The 21,237-nt window shown below is 39.0% G+C and overlaps 1 protein-coding gene and 1 pseudogene across 4 annotated transcripts in view; both read left to right on the top strand.

Moving 5' to 3' along the window:
• ZC3H12B (zinc finger CCCH-type containing 12B) overlaps positions 1-21,237 on the top strand; it is a 444,060-nt gene that overhangs the window by 386,066 nt on the left and 36,757 nt on the right. The window lies entirely within an intron of this gene.
• LOC116811089 (AP-1 complex subunit mu-2-like) lies at positions 16,493-17,969 on the top strand (annotated as a pseudogene).

Consider the following 21,237-nt stretch of genomic DNA (forward strand, 5'->3'; position numbering starts at 1 on the left):
AAAAAAAAAAAAAAAAAAAAATATATATATATATACACACACACACACACACACACACACATATATATATACACATACATATATATATGTAAAAAGTAATAGTATTAATTAAATTCTTTTGTTTTGTTCATCCAGGCTGAAGTGCAGTGGTGCAATCTCAACTCACTGCAAGCTCCACCTCCTGGGTTCAAGCGATTCTTCTGCCTCAAACTCCCAAACAACTGGAATTATAGGCACATGCCACCATGCCTGGCTAATTTTTTTGTATTTGTAGTAGAGATGGGGTTTCACCGTGTTGGCCAAGCTGGTCTTGAACTTCTGACCTCAAGTGATCCACACACCTCGATCTCCCAAAGTCCTGGGATTACAGGTGTGAGCCACCAAGCCCAGCCTCATTTTTTTTGTTTTTGTTTTTTTATAATTTCTATTTCTTTGTTGATATTCTTGATTTGTTCCTTATCATTTAGTTGTGTGTGTTCTCAAGTAGTGTATGGAACTTCTTTTAAGTGATTGCTTTGAATTCTTTGTCAGATAATGCATAAGTCTTCATTTCTGTAGGATCAGTGTCTAGAGATTTATATTGCTATTTTGATTGAGTTACGTTTCTCTGTTTCTTCATGTTCCTTTTGATTTTTTCTTTTTATTTAATGTTATTTTTATTTTATGTAGATATGGAGGTATCACTATGTTGCTCAGGCTGCTTTTGAACTCAGCCTTAAGTAATCCTTCTGCCTCAGCCTTCCAAAGTCCTTGTATTACAGGCATCAGCCACTGTGCTCAGCCTTTTCTTGTCATTGTTATATATGAAAAAGCAGCTACCTCTTCTAGTCTTTATGGGATGTCTTTGTAAATGGGAAGATCTTTACTAGCTCAGCCTGGTTAGAGATTCTGAGGGCTTCTCACATTTTTAGAAGAGATACGTCTTCTCTGGGTTTGTGCGTTTAATTTCCTCATTAGTGAATCTTGCCAGTTTCTTTTTCAGGAGCTTATAGTGTCTTGCTCCCTCTGGTGTTTCACTGGAGTACTGTAGCTGCTGCTGCTTTTTTTCTTTATGGAGAGGCTTTATTGATTTGGACATATAGGTGACATAATGGTTTCAGGGTTGATGGGCAGAGCTAGGTTAAAAGGAGATTTCAAAGTAAATCTTGAAGAGCCAGTTGTGGGTCTTTCATAAGGAAAAAGTAAATACTCCAGCGTCAAAGTAATGGGATTTCTATTCCCCCTGAGAACTGGAACATGACAAGGATGCCCACTCTCACCACTTCTATTCAATATAGTACTGGAAGTTCTAGCCAGGGCAATCAGACCAGAGAAAGAAATAAAAGGCATCCAAATCAGTAAAGAGGAAGTCAAACGAACGATCACTGTTTGCTGATGACATGATTGTATACCTAGAAAACCCTAAAGACACCTCCAAAAAGCTGCTAGAACTGATAAATGAATTCAGCAAAGTTTCAGGATACAAAATTAATGTGCTCAAATCATTAGCTATGCTATACACCATCAGCAACCAAGCTGAGAATCAAATCAAGAACACAACCACTTTTACAATAGCTGAAAAAAAAAAAAAAAAACAGTTGGGAATATACCTAACCAAAGAGGTGATAGACCTCTACAAGGAAAACTACAAAACACTGCTGAAAGAAATCATAGATGACACAAACAAATGAAAACACATCCCAGCTGGGCATGGTGGCTCACGCCTGTAATCCCAACACTTTGGGAGGCTGAGGTGGGCGGATCACCTGAGGTCAGGAGTTCAAGACCAGCCTGGCCAACATGGTGAAACCCCATCTGTACTAAAAATACAAAAATTAGCCAGACGTGGTGGTAGGTGCCTGTAATCCCAGCTACTCGGGAGGCTGAGGTAGGAGAATTGCTTGAACCTGAGTGGTGGAGGTTGCAGCAAGCCAAGATAGTGTCATTGCACTCCAGCCTGGGCAACAGAGTGAGACTCCATCTAAACACACACACACACACACACACGCGCACACACACACCATGTTCATGGATGGGTAAAATCAATATTGTAAAAATGAACATACTGCTAAAAGCAATCTACAAATTCAATGCAATTCCCATCAAAATGCCACCATCATTCACAGAACTAGAAAAAACAATCCTAAGGTTCATATGGAACCAAAAAAGAGCCCACATAGCCAATGCAAGACTAAGCAAAAAGATCAAATCTGGAGGCATCACATTATCTGACTTCAAACTATACCATAAGGCCATCATCACCAAAACAATATGGTACTGGTATAAAATAGGCACATAGACCAATGGAACAGAATAGAGAACTCAGAAATAAAGCCAAAATAGAAAGTAGAACTACCATTTGATCCAGCAATCCCACTACTCTATGTGTATCCAGAGGAAAAGAAGTCATTATATGAAAAAGACACTTGCACACACGTTTATAGCAGCACAATTCGCAATTGCAATAATATGGAACCAGCTCAAATGCATATATATAGATAGATAGATAGATATAATAGAATACTACTCAGCCGTGCAAAGGAACGAGGCCAGGTGCGGTTGCTCATGCCTGTAATTCCAGCACTTTGGGAGGCCAAGGCATGTGGATCACCTGAGATCAGGAGTTCAAGATCGGCCTAGTCAATATGGTGAAACACTTTCTCTACCAAAAAATACAAAAATCATCTGGGTGTGGTGGTGCATGCCTGTAGTCCCAGCTACTCGGGAGGCTGAGGTGGGATAATTGTTTGAACACAGGAGGCAGAAGTTGCAGTGAACTGAGATCATGCCACCACACTCGAGCCTCGAGACCATCTCACACACACAAAAAGGAATAAAATAATGGCATTTGCAGCAACCTGGATGGAAATAGAAACCGTTATTCTAAGTGAAGTAATTCAGTAATGGAAAACCAAACATCATATGTTCTCACTCATAAGTGAGAGTTAAGCTATAAGGATGCAAAGGCATAAGAATGATACAATGGACTTTGGGGACTTGGAGGAAAGGATGGGAGGGGGTAAGAGATAAAAGACTACACATTGGGTACGGTGAACACTGCTCGGGTGATGAGTGCATGAAAAATCTCAGAAAGGGTGGAACCAAGATGGATGAATAGGAACAGCTCCAGTCTACAGCACCCAGCATGAACGATGCAGAAGACGAATGATTTCTGCATTTCCAACTGAGGTACCAGGTGCATCTTACTGGGGATTGTTGGACAGTGGGTGCAGGACAGTGGGTGCAGTGCACTGAGCCTGAGCCAAAGCAGGGTGAGCCATCGCCTCACCCGGAAAGCACAAGGGGTCATGGAATTCCCTTTCCTAGGGGTGACAGACAGCACCTGGAAAATCGGGTCACTCCCACCCTAATACTGCACTTTCCAATGGTCTTAGCAAACAGCACACCAGGAGATTATATCCCACACCTGGCTCGGAGGGTCTGACACCCATGGAGCCTCACTCATTGCTAGCACAGCAGTCTGAGATCGAACTGCAAGGTGGCAGTGAGGCTGAGGGAGGGGTGCCCACCATTGCTGAGGCTTGAGTAGGTAAACAAAGCAGCTGGGAAGCGTGAACTGGGTGGAGCCCACCACAGCTCAAAGAGGCCTGCCTGCCTCTGTAGACTCCACCTCTGGGGGCAGGGCATAGCCAAACAAAAGGCAGCAGAATCCTCTGCAGACTTAAATGTCCCTGTCTGACAGCTTTAAAGAGAGTAGTCGTTTTCCCAGCACCCAGCTTGAGATCTGAGGACGGACAGACTGCCTCCTCAAGTGGGTCCATGACCCCCGAGTAGCCTAACTGGGAGACATCCCCAAGTAGGGGCAGACTGACACCTCACATGGCTAAGTACTCCTCTGAGACAAAACTTCCAGAGGAACGATCAGGCAGCAACATTTGCTGTTCACCAATATCCGCTGTTCTGCAGCCTCCACTGGTGATACCCAGGCAAACGGTCTGGAGTGGACCTCCGGCAAACTGCAACAGACCTGCAGCTGAGGGTCCTGACTGTTAGAAGGAAAACTAAGAAACAGAAAGGACATCCACACCAAAACCCCATCTGTATGTCACCATCATCAAAGACCAAATGTAGATAAAACCACAAAGATGGGGAAAAAACAGAGCAGAAAAACTGAAAATACTAAAAATCAGAGCACCTCTCCTCCTCCAAAGGAATGCAGCTCCTCACCAGCAATGCAACAAAGCTGGATGGAGAATGACTTTGACAAATTGAGAGAAGAAGGCTTCAGATGATCAAACTACTCTGAGCTAAAGGAGGAAGTTCAAACCCATGGCAAAGAAGTTAAAAACCTTGAAAAAAGATTAGATGAATGGCTAACTAGAATAACCAATGCAGGGAAGTCCTTAAAGGACCTGATTTAGCTGAAAACCATGGCACAAGAACTACGTGACAAATGCAGAAGCATCAGTAGCCAATTCGATCAACTGAAAGAAAGGGTATCAGTGATGGAAGACGAAATGAATGAAATGAAGCGAGAAGAGAAGTTTAGACAAAATAAAAAGAAATGAATAAAGCCTCCAAGAAATATGGGACGATGTGAAAAGACCGAACCTACATCTGATTGGTGTACCTGAAAGTGACAGGGAGAATGGAACCAAGTTGGAAAACACTCTGCAGGATATTATCCAGGAGAACTTCCCCAATCTAGCAAGGCAGGCCAACATTCAAATTCTGGAAATACAGAGAATATGACAAAGATACTCCTCGAGAAGAGCAACCCCAAGACACATAATTGTCAGATTCACCAAAGTTGAAATGAAGGAAAAAATGTTAAGGGCAGCCAGAGAGAAAGGTCCAGTTACTCACAAAGGGAAGCCCATCAGACTAACAGCTGATCTCTCAGTGGAAACTCTACAAGCCAGAAGAGAGTGGGGGCCAACATTCAACATTCTTAAAGAAAAGAATTTTCAACCCAGAATTTCATATCCAGCCAAACTAAGCTTCATAAGTGAAGGAGAAATAAAATCCTTTACAGACAAGCAAACGCTGAGAGATTTTGTCACCACCAGGCCTGCCCCAAAAGAGCTCCTGAAGGAAGCACTAAACATGGAAAGGAACAACAGGTACCAGCCACTGCAAAAACATACCAAACTGTAAAGACCATCGAGGCTAGGAAGAAACCGCATCAACTAACGAGCAAAATAACCAGCTAACATCATCAGGACAGGATCAAATTCACACATAACAATATTAACCTTAAATGTAAATGGGCTAAATGCTCCAATTAAAAGGCACAGACTGGCAAATTGGATAAAGAGGCAAGACCCATCAGCATACTGTATTCAGGAAACCCATCTCACGTACAGAGACACACATAGGCTCAAAATAAAGGGATGGAGGAAGATCTACCAAGCAAATGGAAAACAAAAAAAAAAAGGCAGGGGTTGCAATCTCAGTCTCTGATAAAACAGACTTTAACCAACAAAGATCAAAAGAGACAAAGACGGCCATTACATAATGGTAAAGGGATCAATTCAACAAGAAGAGCTAACTCTCCTAAATTTATATGCACCCAGTACAAGAGCACCAGATTCATAAAGCAAGTCCTTAGAGATCTACAAAGAGACTTAGACTCCCACATAATAATAATGGGAGATTTTAACACCCCACTGTCAATATTAGACAGATCAACAAGACAGAAAGATAACAAAGATATCCAGGAATTTGACTCACCTCTGCACCAAGTGGACCTAATAGACATCTACAGAACTATCCACCCCAAAACAACAGAATATACATTCTTCTCAGCACCACACCACACTTATTCCAAAATTGACCACATAGTTGGAAGTAAAGCACTCCTCAGCAAATGTAAAAGAACAGAAATCACAACAAACTGTCTCTCAGACCACAGTGCAATCAAACTAGAACTCAGGATTAAGAAACTCACTCAAAACCGCTCAACTACATGGAAACTGAACAACCTACTCCTGAATGACTACTGGATACATAACGAAATAAAGGCAGAAATAAATATGTTCTTTGAAACCAATGAGAACAAAGACACAACATAACAGAATCTCCAGGACACATTCAAAACAGTGTGTAGAGGGAAATTTATAGCACTAAATGCCCACAAGAGACAGCAGGAAGGATCTAAAATTCACACCCTAACATCACAATTAAAAGAACTAGAGAAGCAAGAGGAAACACATTCAAAAGCTAGCAGAAGGCAAGAAGTAACTAAGATCAGAGCAGAACTGAAGGAAATAGAGACACAAAAAACCCTTCCAAAAATCAGTGAATCCAGGAGCTGGTTTTTTGAAAAGATCAACAAAATTGATAGACTGCTAGTGAGAATAATAAAGAAGAAAAGAGAGAAGAATCAAATAGATGCAATAAAAAATGATAAAGGGGATATCACCAAATGATCCCACAGAAATACAAACTACCATCAGAGAATACTATAAACACCTCTATGCAAATAAACCAGAAAATCTAGAAGAAATGGATAAATTCCTGGACACATACACCCTCCCAAGACTAAATGAGGAAGAAGTTGAATCTCTGAATAGACCAATAACAGGCTCTGAAATTGAGGCAATAATTAATAGCTTACCAACCAAAAAAAGTCCAGGAGCAGATGGATTCACAGCTGAATTCTACCAGAGGTACAAGAAGGAGCTGGTACCATTCCTTCTGAAACTACTCCAATCAATAGAAAAATAGGGAACCCTCCCTAACTCATTTTCTGAGGCCAGCATCATCCTGATACCAAAGCCTGGAAGAGACACAACAAAAAAAGAGAATTTTAGACCAATATCCCTGATGAACATCGATGCAAAAATCCTCAGTAAAATACTGGCAAACTGAATCCAGCAGCACATCAAAAAGTTTATCCACCATGATCAAGTGGGCTTCATCCCTGGGATGCAAGGCTGGTTCAACATATGCAAATCAGTAAATGTAATCCAGCATATAAACAGAACCAATGACAAAAATCACATGATTATCTCAATAGATGCAGAAAAGGCCTTTGACAAAATTCAACAGCCCTTCATGCTAAAATCTCTCAATAAATTAGGTATTGATGGGACGTATCTCAAATTAATAAGAGCTATTTATGAAAAAATCACAGCCAATATCATACTGAATGGGCAAAAACTGGAAGCATTCCCTTTGAAAACTGGCACAAGACAGGGATGCCCTCTCTCACCACTCCTATTCAACATAGTGTTGGAAGTTCTGGCCAAGGGCAATCAGGAGAAAGAAATAAAGGGTATTCAATTAGGAAAAGAAGAAGTCAAGATGTCCTTGTTTGCAGATGACATGATTGTATGTCTAGAAAACCCCATCAACTCAGCCCAAAATCTCCTTAAGCTGATAAGCAACTTCAGCAAAGTCTCAGGATACAAAATCAATGTACAAAAATCACTAGCATTTTTATACACCAATAACAGACAAACAGAGAGCAAAATCATGAGTGAACTCCCATTCACAATTGCTTCAAAGAGAATAAAATACCTAGGAATCCAACTTACAAGGGATGTGAAGGACCTCTTCAAGGAGAACTACAAACCACTGCTCAATGAAATAAAAGAGGATACAAACAAATGGAAGAACATTCCATGCTCATGGGTTGGAAGAATCAATATCGTGAAAATGGCCATACTGCCCAAGGTCATTTATAGATTCAATGCCATCCCCATCAAGCTACCAATGACTTCCTTCACAGAATTGGAAAAACTACTTTAAAGTTCATATGGAACCAAAAAAGAGCCCACATCATCAAGTCAATCCTAAGCCAAAAGAACAAAGCTGGAGGCATCACGCTACCTGACTTCAAACTATACTACAAGGCTACAGTAATCAAAACAGCATGATACTGGTACCAAAACAGAGATATAGACCAATGGAGCAGAACGGAGCCCTCGGAAATAATACCACATATCTACAACTATCTGATCTTTGACAAACCTGACAAAAACAAGCAATGGGGAAACGATTCCCTATTTAATACATGGTGCTGGGAAAACTGACTAGCCATATGTAGAAAGCTGCAGCTGGATCCCTTCCTTACACCTTATACTGAAATTAATTCAAGACGGATTAAAGATTTAAATGTTAGACCTAAAACCATAAAAACCCTAGAAGAAAACCTAGGCAATACCATTCAGGACATAGGCATGGGCAAGGACGTCATGTCTAAAACACCAAAAGCAATGGCAACAGAAGCCAAAATTGACAAATGGGATCTAATTAAACTAAGGAGCTTCTGCACAGCGAAAGAAACTCCCACCAGAGTGAACAGGCAACCTACAGAATGGGAGAAAATTTTTGCAAGCTACTCATCTGACAAAGGGCTAATATCTAGAATCTACAATGAACTCCAACAAATTTACAAGAAAAAAAACAAACAACCCCATCATCAAGTGGGCAAAGGATATGAACAAGCAGTTTTCAAAAGAAGACATTTATGCAGCCAAAAGACACATGAAAAAATGGTCATCATCACTGGCCATCACAGAAATGCAAATCAAAACCACAGTGAGATACCATCTCACACCAGTTAGAATGACAATCATTAAAAAGTCAGGAAACAATAGGTGCTGGAGAGGATGTGGAGAAATTGGAACACTTTTACACTGTAGGTGGGACTGTAAACTCGTTCAATCATTATGGAAGTCCGTGTGGAGATTCCTCAGGGATCTAGAACTAGAAATACCATTTGACCCAGCCATCCCATTACTGGGTATATACTCAAAGGATTATAAATCATGCTGCTATAAAGACACATGCAGACATATGTTTATTGCGGTACTATTCACAATAGCAACGACTTGGAACCAACCCAAACGTCCAACAACGATAGGTGGGATTAAGAAAATGTGGCACATATACACCATGGAATACTATGCAGCCATAAAAAATGATGAGTTCATGTCCTTTGTAGGGACATGGATGAAGCTGGAAACCATCATTCTCAGCAAACTATCGCAAGGACAAAAAACCAAACACTGCATGTTCTGACTCATAGGTGGGAATTGAACAATGGGAACACATGGACACAGGAAGGGCAACATCACACACTGGGGCCTGTTGTGGGGTCTAGGTAGGGGGGAGGGATAGCATTAGGAGATATACCTAATGTTAAATGATGAGTTAATGGGTGCAGCACACCAACATGGCACATGTATATATATGTAACAAACCTGCACGTTGTGCACATGTACCCTAAAAGTATAATAAAAATAAATAAATAAAATAATAAAAAAATTTGTACTCAAATAATTCAGGATTTAAAAAAAGAATAATCTCAGAAACAACCACTAAAAATCTTATTCATATAACCAAACACCAGCTGTTCTCCAAAAACCTATTGAAATAAAAAATAAATAAATAAAATATAAAAAGCTCTACTTTAAAAAAGTTAAATAAATTATGTGGTTAATTATAACACTGAAGAAAAAAAGATCAAAAGGATTTGGCTATTTTTCCAATCCACCATAATAAATATGATTCAATTGCCTATTTAAAATATAATAAAATGCCACCAAGAGCATATTCAGGTGCCTACTTCTTCACCCTATTATGCACTGGGTGTTATCACATTTTTAAAAACTTCAAGGCCTGGCACGGTGGCTCACGCCTGTAATCCCAGCACTTTGGGAGGCCGGGACGGGTGGATCACCTGAGGTCAGGAATTCAAGACCAGCCTGGCCAACATGGTGAAATCCCGTCTCTACTAAAAAATACAAAACTTAGCCGGGCGTAGCGACAGGCGCCTGTGATCCTAGCTACTCTGAGGCATAAGAATTGCTTAAATGGGGAAGGTGGAATTTGCAGTGAGATCACACCACTGTGCCTGAGGGACAAAGTGAGATGCCGTCTCAAAAAAATCAATAAAATAAAATTAAATTAAAAACTTCATCAGAGAGATTAAAAGTAATGTTTTATTTGCTCAGAGAACTTAAAAGACATCCCTGAAGTTGTGTAGCTTGAAAGAAGCAGAGCTTGACCTTAAAAGGCAGGCTCTTGCTTACACACTGTTGGTGGGAATGTAAATTAGTTCAGCCACTGTGGAAAGCAGTTTGGAGATTTCTCAAAGAACTTAAAACGGAACTACCATTTGACCCAGCAATCCCATTACTGTGTATATATCCAAAAGAAAACACATCATTCTACCAAAAAGACACGTGCACTCGCATGTTCATTGCAGCACTATTCACAATAGCAAAGACATGGAATCAACCTAGGTGTCCATCAATGGTAGATTGGATATAGAAAATGTGGTGTATATACACCATGGAACACTACACAGCCATAAAAATGAATAAAATCATTTGCAGCAACATGGATACTTCTGGAGGCCATTATCCTAAGTGAATTGATGCAGGAACAGAAAACCAAAGTGTGTGTTCTCACATATAAGTGGGAGCTAAACATTGAGTACTCATGGGAACAACAGACACCGGGGACTACTAGAGGGGGGAGGAAGAAATGTGGGGAAGGGTTGAAAAACTAACTCTTGGGTACTATGCTCACTACCTGGGTGATGGGATTAAACATACCCCAAACCTCAGCATAATGTAATATACTCATGTAACAAAGCTGCACACGTACCCCTTGAATCTAAAATAAATGGTGAAGAATGATGGTGATATTTCTATGGGAATTGCATTGAATTTGTAGATTGCTTTTGGTAGTACGGTCATTTTTGATTCTACCCACCCATGAGCATGGGATGTTTTTCCATTTGTTTATGTCATCTATAATTCCTTTTAAAAAATAAAAAGTGAATTAGTGGGCTTTCAGAAGGTTTCTTACTTTCATTTCCTGAGGTTGCTGTAACAAACTGGGTCAATAGAAATTTATTTTCTCACAATTCTGGAGGCCAGAAGTCTGAAATCTAGGTGTTGGCAGGGCTACACTCTTTCTGGAGTTTGTAAGAGAGAATCTCTTCCTTGCCTCTCCAGCTTTTGGTGACTGTTGGCATTCCTAAGCTTGTAGCTGCATCTTTCCCTGTTCTGTCATTACATCACCTTCTCTTTTGTATATGTGTCTCCCACTGAGCAGTCTTTTGTTTTCAGTGGCTCCCAGGCATTCAAAATATGCTGGTTTCTTGTCACCACTCTAAGTCACGCAAGACAGAAACCAGTCTTTTTAGGTAGCTCCCTGAGAAGCCAGACCATTGAATATACATTTTGCTTTTCTCTTCTCCCACTGCTGAAGCCATGAGCTCGTTGCTTTTTCCCAGTTTTGCCAAGCTGTATCAGCTTCTGTCTGTGTTGTTACAAGTTCTTTGGTGCTGCCACAGCTGCTGGGTCCTCTTTTTTCTTAGTGGCTCCTAACCATCCAAATTATTCCTGTTTCCCATAAGTTGTTTGAGTCTGGTGAGACAAAAACAGCAGCTTCCCAAAAAGTCAGAATGTTAGATGTATGTTCTACTATTTTCTTACTCTCTCAAAGGAGAAAATGTATGTTGGACTTTTGCTCCCAATGGGAGATGTGTTAACCTGAGAGAGAGCCTGATACGGATAAAATTAAAAGCATTTTTATACCTATTTCAATGCAGCTGTTCTTAGCTTTGAGCTTCCCTGGGATACTTTGACTTCCTAACTGGGTTCTTATGTTTTTTTATTATGAATTCAATCTCTTTACTTATTATAGGTCTGTTTAGATTTCAAATCATTTCCTGAGTCCGTTTTAGTATTTTGTCTTTCTAGGAATTTGGACAGTTTATCTAAATTATATAATTGGTTGGAATACAAATATTCATACTATAGCATTTCCATATAATAATTTTTATTTCTGTCAGTTCAGCAGTAATATCCCCTTTTATTCCTGATTTTAGTAATTTATGTCTCCTCTTTTTTAATCTCTGTCAGTCTAGCCAAGGTTTGTCAGTTTTATTGATTTTGTCAAACAAACTACTTTTTATTGATTTATTCTGTTTTATTATATGTATTTATTTATGTTCTAATATTTATTATTTTCTTCATTCTCCTTGAGTTTAGTTTCTTTTGTTGTGGTTTTGTTTGTTTGTTTCTTAAGGTGAGTGGTTAGGTTATTGACTTGAAATTTTTATTCTTTTTAATGTCGGTTTTTATAGGTAGAAAACTTTTCTTTAAGCACTGTTTTGCTGCATTGCCTAAATTTTGGTATAATGTGGTTTGGTTTTGATTAATCTCAAAGTATTTTCTAATCTCCTTTGTGGTTTCTGATTTGAGCCATTGATTATTTAGAATCATCTGACTGATTTCCACATATTTTTCATATTTTTGGATTTTACAAACTTCCTTTCATTATTAATTTTATATTTAATTTCATTTTATAGAGAACATAATTTATATTATTTCAATCTTTTTAAATTTATTGGGCTTATGTATGCCCTAACATATTACCATATGTATTTGAGGAGTATAAGCATTCTGCAGATGTCAGATGTAATGTTCTGTAGATTCCTGTTGTGGTTAGTTGGTTTGTAGAAATGTTGAAATCATCTGTTTTATTATTAATCTTCTGCTTAGTTGGTCTTTCCATTATTGAAAGAGAGTATTAAAGACCCCAAATATTATTGTTGAATTGTTGGTTTCTCCTTTCAGTTCTGTCTGGTTTTGCTTTATGTATTTTGGGGCTGTGTTACTAGATGCATGTATATTTATAATTGCATTGTCTTCTTGACTGGTTGATCCATTTATTATTATAAAGTGCCACTTTTTTTCTCTAGTAACTTTTTTTTCTTAAAGTGTATTTTATTTGATACTAGTATAGCCATTCCAGCTCTTTTTTTGCTACTGTTTGCATGGCATATCTTTTTCCATTCTTTTACTTCCATCCTATTTGTGCCTTTTAACCTATACATGTCTCTGTAGACAGCATTTATTTGGATCATGTCTTTTAATCCATTCTTCCAATTCGTGTCTTTTAACTGGAGGGTTTAATTCATTTACATTCAATGTAATTACTGATTTTGAAGGACTTCCGCTATTTTGCTTTCTATTTCCTATATGTATTATGATTATTTGTGTTACTCTTTTCCTCCAATACTGCCTTATTTTGTGTTGAATAGTGATTTTCTAGTGTACCATTTTAATCTCTTGTTATCTCTTTTATTATATTTTTGAGTTATTTTCATAGAGATTATTCTGCAGGTTATGTTAACATCTTTTTTTTCCCGACTTGATTTAGGTAGACTTAACATTTTTAAGTTATATACATTTAAGGCATACAACTTCATGATTATATATATGTTTTTGATATAATATATTCATATGTATATGTACACACACATTGTAAAATAGTCACAAAAAAAGCTAATTAGCATATCCATCACCTCACATAGTTATCATTTTTATGTGTGATGAGCACACTTGAAATCTACCCTCTGAGCAAATTTCAAGTATATGATACAATATTGTTAACTATAGTGATATTGTTGTACATTAGATCACCAGAACTTATTTATCTTTCATTATTACTAAAACTTTATATGCTTGACAGACATCCTCCCACATCTTCCTCTCTCCAGCCCCCAGTAACCACTCTTCTACTCTGATTCTGTGAGTTTGACATTTTTAGACTCTACATATAAGTGAGATCATGGGGTATATATTTTTCTACATCTGGCTTATTTAACTAAGAATAATGCCCTCCAGATTCATCCAAGTTGTCACAAATAGAATGATTTTTTCTTTTACAGGACTAAACAATATTCCATTATATATCTCACATCTCACATCTCTCACATTATCTATATATATCATATTATTATTATTAGAAAGATAAATAGATAGATCTCACATTATCATTATCCTGTTATCCAACAGTGTACATTAAGGTTTTCTCTTTATCTCAACTATTGTGAATAATGCTCAAATCAAAATTGGATTGCAGATTTCTTTCCAAGATACTGATTTTATTTATTTAGCCTATATACTCAAAAGTGAGATTGCTGGATCGTAAGGTAATTCTATTTTTAATTTTGAAATGAAACTCCATACTATGTTCCATAAAGCATACCAATTTCCATTTCTCCCAACAGTATACAAGGGTTCTCTTTTCTTCACTTCCTGCCCAAAACTTGTTATAGTTCATCGTACTGATAATAGCCTTTCTAACAGGTGTGAGGTGTTCTCTCATTGTGCTTTTGATTTGCATTTTCCTGATTAATAATTTTGAGCACCTTTTCTTATACTTCTTGGGCATTTGTATTTTTTAAATTTTGTTTTATATATATTTATATGTATGTAACAATATATATTTAAAACAAAATATATATATATTTCATTAGTTTTCTTGGTACAAGTGTTTTTAGGTTACATGGATGAATTGTATAGTGGTGAAGTCTGAAATTTTAGTGCACTCATCACTAGAGTATGGACATTGTACCAGATAATAGTTTCTCATCACTAACCTCACAACCTACCCCATTCTGAGACTCCAGTGTCCACTATACTACTCTGTATGCCTTTGAATACCCATAGCTTAGCTCCCACTTATAAGTGAGAAGATACGATATTTGGTTTTCCATTCCTGAGTTACTTCTCTTAGAATAATAGCCTCCAACTGCATCCAAGTTGCTGCAAAAGACATTATTTTATTATTCTTTTTATGGCTGAGTAGTATTCCATGATATACAGATACCACATTTTCTTTATTTGTTGATGGGCACTTATGTTGGTTCTATATCTTTTCAATTGTGAATTGTGCTGTGATAAACATACATGTGCAGGTATATTTTTGATATAATGACTTCTTTTCCTTTGGATAGATACCCAGTAGTGGGATTGCTGGATTGAATGGCAGATCTACTACTTTTAGTTCTTTAAGAAATCACCAAACTATTTTTCAAAGAGATTGTACTATTTACATTATCACCACCAGCGTATAAGCATTCTCTTTTCACTGCATCCAAGCCAACATCTATTTGCTTTTTGACTTTAATAATGGCCATTCTAGCTAGGGTAAGGTGATACCTTATCGTTATTTTAATTCGAATTTCCCTGACAATTAGTGATGTTGAGTATTTTTTCATATGTTTGTTGGCCTTTGTATATCTCCTTTTGAGAAATGTCTACTCATATCACTTGCCCACTTTTTGATGGCATTGTTTATTTTTCTTTTTTTTTTTTTTTTTTTTTTTTTTTTTTTTTTTTTTTTTTTTTTTTGAGACGGAGTCTTGCTCTGTCACCCAGGCTGGAGTGCAGTGGCGCAATCTCGGCTCACTGCAAGCTCCGCCTCCCGGGTTCACGCCATTCTCCTGACCTCGTGATCCGCCCGCCTCGGCCTCCCAAAGTGCTGGGATTACAAGCGTGAGCCACCGCGCCCGGCCTATTTTTCTTTTTACTGATTTGTGTGAGTTCCTTGTAGTTCTGAATATTAGTCCTTTGTCAGATGAATAGTTTAAAAATATTTTCTCTCATTCTGTGGGTTGTCTGCTTATTCTAATGATTCTTTCATTTGCCATGCAGAAGCTTTTTAGTTTAATTAGGTCCCATTTATTTTTGTTGTAGTTGCATTTGTTTTAGGGGTCTTAGTTATAACTTCTTTGCCCAGGCCAATGTCCAGAAGTATTTTTCCTATGTTTTCTTCTAGAATTTTTATGGTTTCAAGTCTTAGATTTATGTCTTTTATCCATCTTGAGTTGATTTTTGTAGATGGTGAGAGATAGAGATCCAGTTTCTTCTACATCTATCTAGTTTTCCCAGCATCAATTATTGAATATGGTGTACTCTCCCCAATTTATGTTTTCATGTGGTTTGTTGAAGATCAGTTGGTTGTAAGTATTTGGCTTCATTTCTGGGTTATCTATTCTTTTTCTTTGGCCTATGTATCTACTTTTATACCATTACCATGCTGTTTTGATTACTATAGCCTTGTAGAGTAATTTGAAGTCAGATAATGTGATGCTTCCAGATTTGTTCTTTTTGCTTAGGATTGCCTTGACTATTCAGGTTTGTTTTTGATTCTACATGAATTTTAGGATTGTTTTTTCTTTCTTTTTTTTTTTTTTGAGATGGAGTCTCACTCTGTCATAACGGCTGGAGTGCAGTGGCACCATCTCGGCTCACTGCAAGCTCCGCCTCCCGGGTTCACGCCATTCTCCTGCCTCAGACTCCCGAGTAGCTGGGACTACAAGCACCCGCCCCCATGCACGGTTCATTTTTTTTTTTTTTTTTGTATTTTTAGTAGAGACGGGGTTTCACTGTGGTCTCGATCCACCTGCCTCGGCCTCTGTACCTGGCCTAGGATTGTTTTTTTCTAATTCTGTGAAAAATGATGTTGGTATTTTGATAGGAACTGCACTGAATCTGTAGATTGCTTTGTGCAGTATGGAAATTTTCTCTTTTTTTTTCCTTATTTTTTAGATTCAGCTTTTTAACAACATCCTAAAACTCGGAGCACTGGGCCAGCAGGGCTTTGGGCTCAGCAGCTATGAAGGAGGGACCTCCAATACCCCCTAAGTCAGGTCATTGCAAGAAGGCACTCACGAGGGGGATACCAAGCCCCTCTTGTATTTCTTCATACAACCAGCTGTTTGGCAGGCTCTATGACATCGGTAAAGACCTTGCTCTTTAAGGAGCTACAGTAGGACAGCATCCAGGACAACTTTGTCATTGCCTAGGAGTTACTGAACAAGCTCATTGACTTAGGCTTCTAGCAGACCACCAACAGCAAGATCCTGCAGGAGTACACCACACAGCAGAGCAACAATCTGCAAAGGGGCAAGTCACAGGTGCCACTCACCATCAACAACGCTGTGTCCTGGTGCTCTGAGGGCATCAAGTACAAGAAGAACAAGGTCTTCATCAATGTCATAGAGTCTGCCAACGTGCTGGTCAAAGCCAAAGGCAGCATTTTGCTGAGTGAGATCTTTGGCACCATCAAGCTCAAGGTGTTTCTGTCAGGAATGCCAGAGCTGTGGCTGGGCCTCAATGACTGCATGGTCTTCAAGCTCGCTGGCTGCCACAAGAACAAATTGGTAGAGCTGGAGGATGTAAAATTCCAGCATGTTGCTCTGGTGCTTTGGCAACGACCACACCATCTCGCCCATTGATGACTTTGAGCTGATGTACTACTGCCTCAGCACCCAGGTCTAGCCACTGACCTGGATTGACTCTGTCCTTGGGAAGTTCTCCCACAGCCATGTGGAGGTCATTGTCAAGACCAAGGGGCAGGCCAGGTGTGGAGGCTCACCCCTGTAATCCCAGCACTTCCAGAGGCCGAGGCAGGTGGATCACTTGAAGTCAGGAGTTCAAGACCAGCCTAGCCAACATGGTGAAACCCTATCTCTAATAAAAATACAAAAATTATCTGGGTGTGGACACGCACCTGTAATCCCAGCTACTTGGGAGGCTGAGGAAAGAGAATCGCTTGAACCCGGGAGGCAGAGGTTGCCGTGAGCCAAGATCACGCCACTGCACTCCAGCCTGGGCGACAGAGTGAGACTCCATCTCAAAAAAAAAAAAAAAAAAAAAAAAGACCAAGAGGCAGTTTAAGAAGCAGTCAGTGGCCAATAGTGTGGAGATGTCTGTACCCATACCCAGCGATGCCAACTCCCTGCATCTGAAGACCAGCGTGTGCAGCGCCAAGTATGTGCTGGAGAAAAACATTGTTATTTGGAGTATTAAGTCCTTCCGAGGGGGCAAGTAGTACCTGATGTGAGCCTACTTTGGCCTCCCTAGAGTGGAGAAAAAGGAGGGGAGGGCCAGCCCCTTATTAGGGTCAAGTTTGAGATCCCCTACTCCACAGTCTCTGGGATCCACGTCTGATATATGAAGATCATCAAGAAAAGAGGTTATCAGGTCTTGCCCTGGCTTTGCTACATCACGCGGAGTGGTCATTAGGAACTTCCTTCCAACAGAAAGGGAGAAGAGATGGGGGCTGGAATATGGGGACTCTGTATAGTCCCTGCTGCAGATTTTAGAGAAGGAGGAAATGTGGGTGTGTATGTGTGTGTGAGGATGGGCTCTGGACTTACCAGTTTATTGTTCCCAACACTCGCCCCCTCCTCACCTCTTCCTTAATCCATAGGCTAGGAGGCAGTCTCCCTGCCGTCCTCACCCTTGGGGCTTTCCCTTGTCCCCCTGATTTTATTCGAAGAAATACAAGAGGGGCTTGAAGTACCCTTTCATGAGTGCCTTCTAGCAATGACCTGCCTTAGGGGGTGTTGTGGGTCCCTCCTTCATAGCTGCTGAGCCCAGAGGCCCTGCTGGCCCACTGGTCTGAGTTTTAGGATGTCATTTACATCTTGATTTCGTTTTTAACCCAAAAATCATTCAGGAGCAAATTGTTTAATTTTCATATTTTTGTATAGTTTTGAGGATTCCTTTTGGAATTGATTTCTAGTTTTTTTCTACTGTGGTCTGAGAAGATACTTGATATGATTTTGATTTTTTTAAATGTATTGTGGCTTGTGTTATGGCCTGTCATATGGTCTATACTGAAGAATATTCCATGTGCTGATGACAAGAATGTATATTCTGCAGCTTGTGGGGAGAATGTTCTTTAAATATCTCTTAGGTCCATTTGCTCTAGAGTGCAATTAAAGTCCAGTGTTTTTTTGTTTACTTTCTGCTTCAATGAGCTGTCTAGTGCTGTCAGTGGATTGTTGAAGTTCCCCACTATTATTATGCTGCTTTCTCTTCTCTTAAGTCTAGTAATTGATTTATAAATCTGAGGACTCCAGAGCTAGGTACATATATCTTCTTGTTGGGTTGACCCTTTTATCATTATATAATGACCTTCTTTGCCTTTTTTTTTGTGATACCCAAGGTGGGTTTTTTTAATTATTATACTTTAAGTTTTAGGGTACATGTGCACAATGTGCAGGTTTGTTACATATGTATCCATGTGCCATGCTGGTGTGCTACACTCATTAACTCGTCATTTAGCATTAGGTATATCTCCTAATGCTGTCCCTCCCCCCTCCCCCACCCACAACAGTCCCCAGAGTGTGATGTTCCCCTTCCTTTGTCCATGTGTTCTCATTGTTCAATTCCCACCTATGAGTGAGGACATGTGGTGTTTGGTTTTTTGTCCTTGTGATAGCTTACTGAGAATGATGGTTTCCAGTTTCATCCATATCCCTACAAAGGACATGAACTCATCATTTTTTATGGCTGCATAGTATTCCATGGTGTATATGTGCCACATTTTCTTAATCCAGTCTATCATTGTTGGACATTTGGGTTGGTTCCAACTCTTTGCTATTGTGAATAGTGCCGCAATAAACATACGTGTGCATGTGTCTTTAAAGCAGCATGATTTATAGTCCTTTGGGTATATACCCAGTAATGGGATGGCTGGGTCAAATGGTATTTCTAGTTCTAGATCCCTGAGGAATCACCACACTGACTTCCACAATGGCTGAACTAGTTTACAGTCCCACCAACAGTGTAAAAGTGTTCCTATTTCTCCACATCCTCTCCAGCACCTGTTGTTTCCTAATTTTTTAATGATGGCCATTCTAACTGGTGTGAGATGGTATCTCATTGTGGTTTTGATTTGCATTTCTCTGAGGACCAGTGATACAAAAATTAATTCAAGATGGATTAAAGACTTACATGTTAGACCTATAACCATAAAAACCCTAGAAGAAAACCTAGGCAATACCATTCAGGACATAGGCATGGGTGAGGACTTCATGTCTAAAACATCAAAAGCAATGGCAACAAAAGCCAAAATTGACAAATGGGATCTAATTAAACTAAAGGGTTTCTGCACAGCAAAAGAAACTACCATCAGAGTGCACAGGCAACCTACAAAATGGGAGAAAATTTTTGCAACTTACTCATCTGACAAAGGGCTAATATCCAGAATCTACAATGAACTCCAACAAATTTACAAGAAAAAAACAAACAACCCCATCAAAAAGTGGGCGAAGGACATGAACAGACACTTCTCAAAAGAAGACATTTATGCAGCCAAAAAACACATGAAAGAATGCTCATCATCACTAGCCATCAGAGAAATGCCTTTTATTTTTTAACCATTGTTGCTTTAAAGTCTATTCTATGATATAAGAATAGTTACTCCTGCTTGCTTTTAGTTTCTATTTGCATGTAATATCTTATTCTACCCATTTATCTTGAGTCTATAAGAATCTTTACATGTTAGGTGAGTCACTTGAAACAGTAGATATTTGGTCTGTGATTTTTTTTTTTTGAGGTAGAGTCTCACTCTGTCACACAAGCTGGAGTGCAGTGGCATAGTCTCGGTTCACCACAGCCTCTCCCTCCCAGGTTCAAGCGATTCTCCTGCTTCAGCCTCCTGAGTAGCTGGGATTACAGATATGCACCACCACGCCTGGCTAATTTTTATATTTTTAGTAGAGACGGGGTTTCACCATGTTGATCAGGCTGGTCTCAAACTCCTGACCTGAAGTGATCTGCCCACCTTTGCCTCACATAGTGCTGGGATTACAGGGATAAGCCACCACACCCAGCTGGTTTGTGTTTTTTAATACATTTTGCCAATCTGTTTCTTTTAAGTGGAACATTTAGATCATTTTATTCAATGTTAATATTGAAACGTGAGGTACTATTCCAGTCATTGTGAGGATTGTTACTTAGATGCTTTGTTTTCTTCATTGTGTTATTATTTTATAGGACCTGTGAGTTTTATGCTCTCAAAGGTTCTATCCTGGTGCATATCTATCTTTTGTTTCAAATTTTAGAACTCCTTTAGTATTTCTTGTAGGGTTGGTCTGGTAGTGAAAAACTCCCTCGGCATTTGCTTGTCTGAAGTCTTTATTTCTCCTTCATTTATGAAACTTAGTTTTGCTGCATAAAAATATCTTTGGCTGACAGTTATTCTGTTTAAAGAGGCTAAAAATAGGACCCCAGTTCCTTCTGGCTTGTAAGGTTTCTGCTGAGTATATGTGCTATCCAGAGAAGTGTCTATTTAGGTCCTTTATTCATTTTTAAATTGAGTTATTTATTTTCATTGTTATTGAGTTGCAAGTGTTCTCAATATATTTTGGATGTTAATCCTTTATCAGATATATGTTTTGCAAATATTTTTCTCCTTTTCTATAGGTTGCCTTTTCACTCTGTTGATTGTTCCCTTTATGGTACAGAAGTTGTTTTTGTTTGTTTGTTTGTTTTTGTTTGTTTGTCATAATCCCATTTGTCTACTTTTGGTTTTGTTTCCTGTGCCTCTGGGATCATACCCAAAAAATTGTTGCCCAGACCAAGTCAAGATGTTTTTCCTATGTTTTCTTATATTAATTCAGCAGTTTTGTATCTTATGTTTAAGTCTTTAATCCAATTTGAGTTGGTTTTTGTATAGTAT

Source organism: Hylobates moloch, unplaced genomic scaffold, assembly GCF_009828535.3.
Source record: "Hylobates moloch isolate HMO894 unplaced genomic scaffold, HMol_V3 SCAFFOLD_7, whole genome shotgun sequence".
NCBI lineage: Eukaryota > Metazoa > Chordata > Mammalia > Primates > Hylobatidae > Hylobates > Hylobates moloch.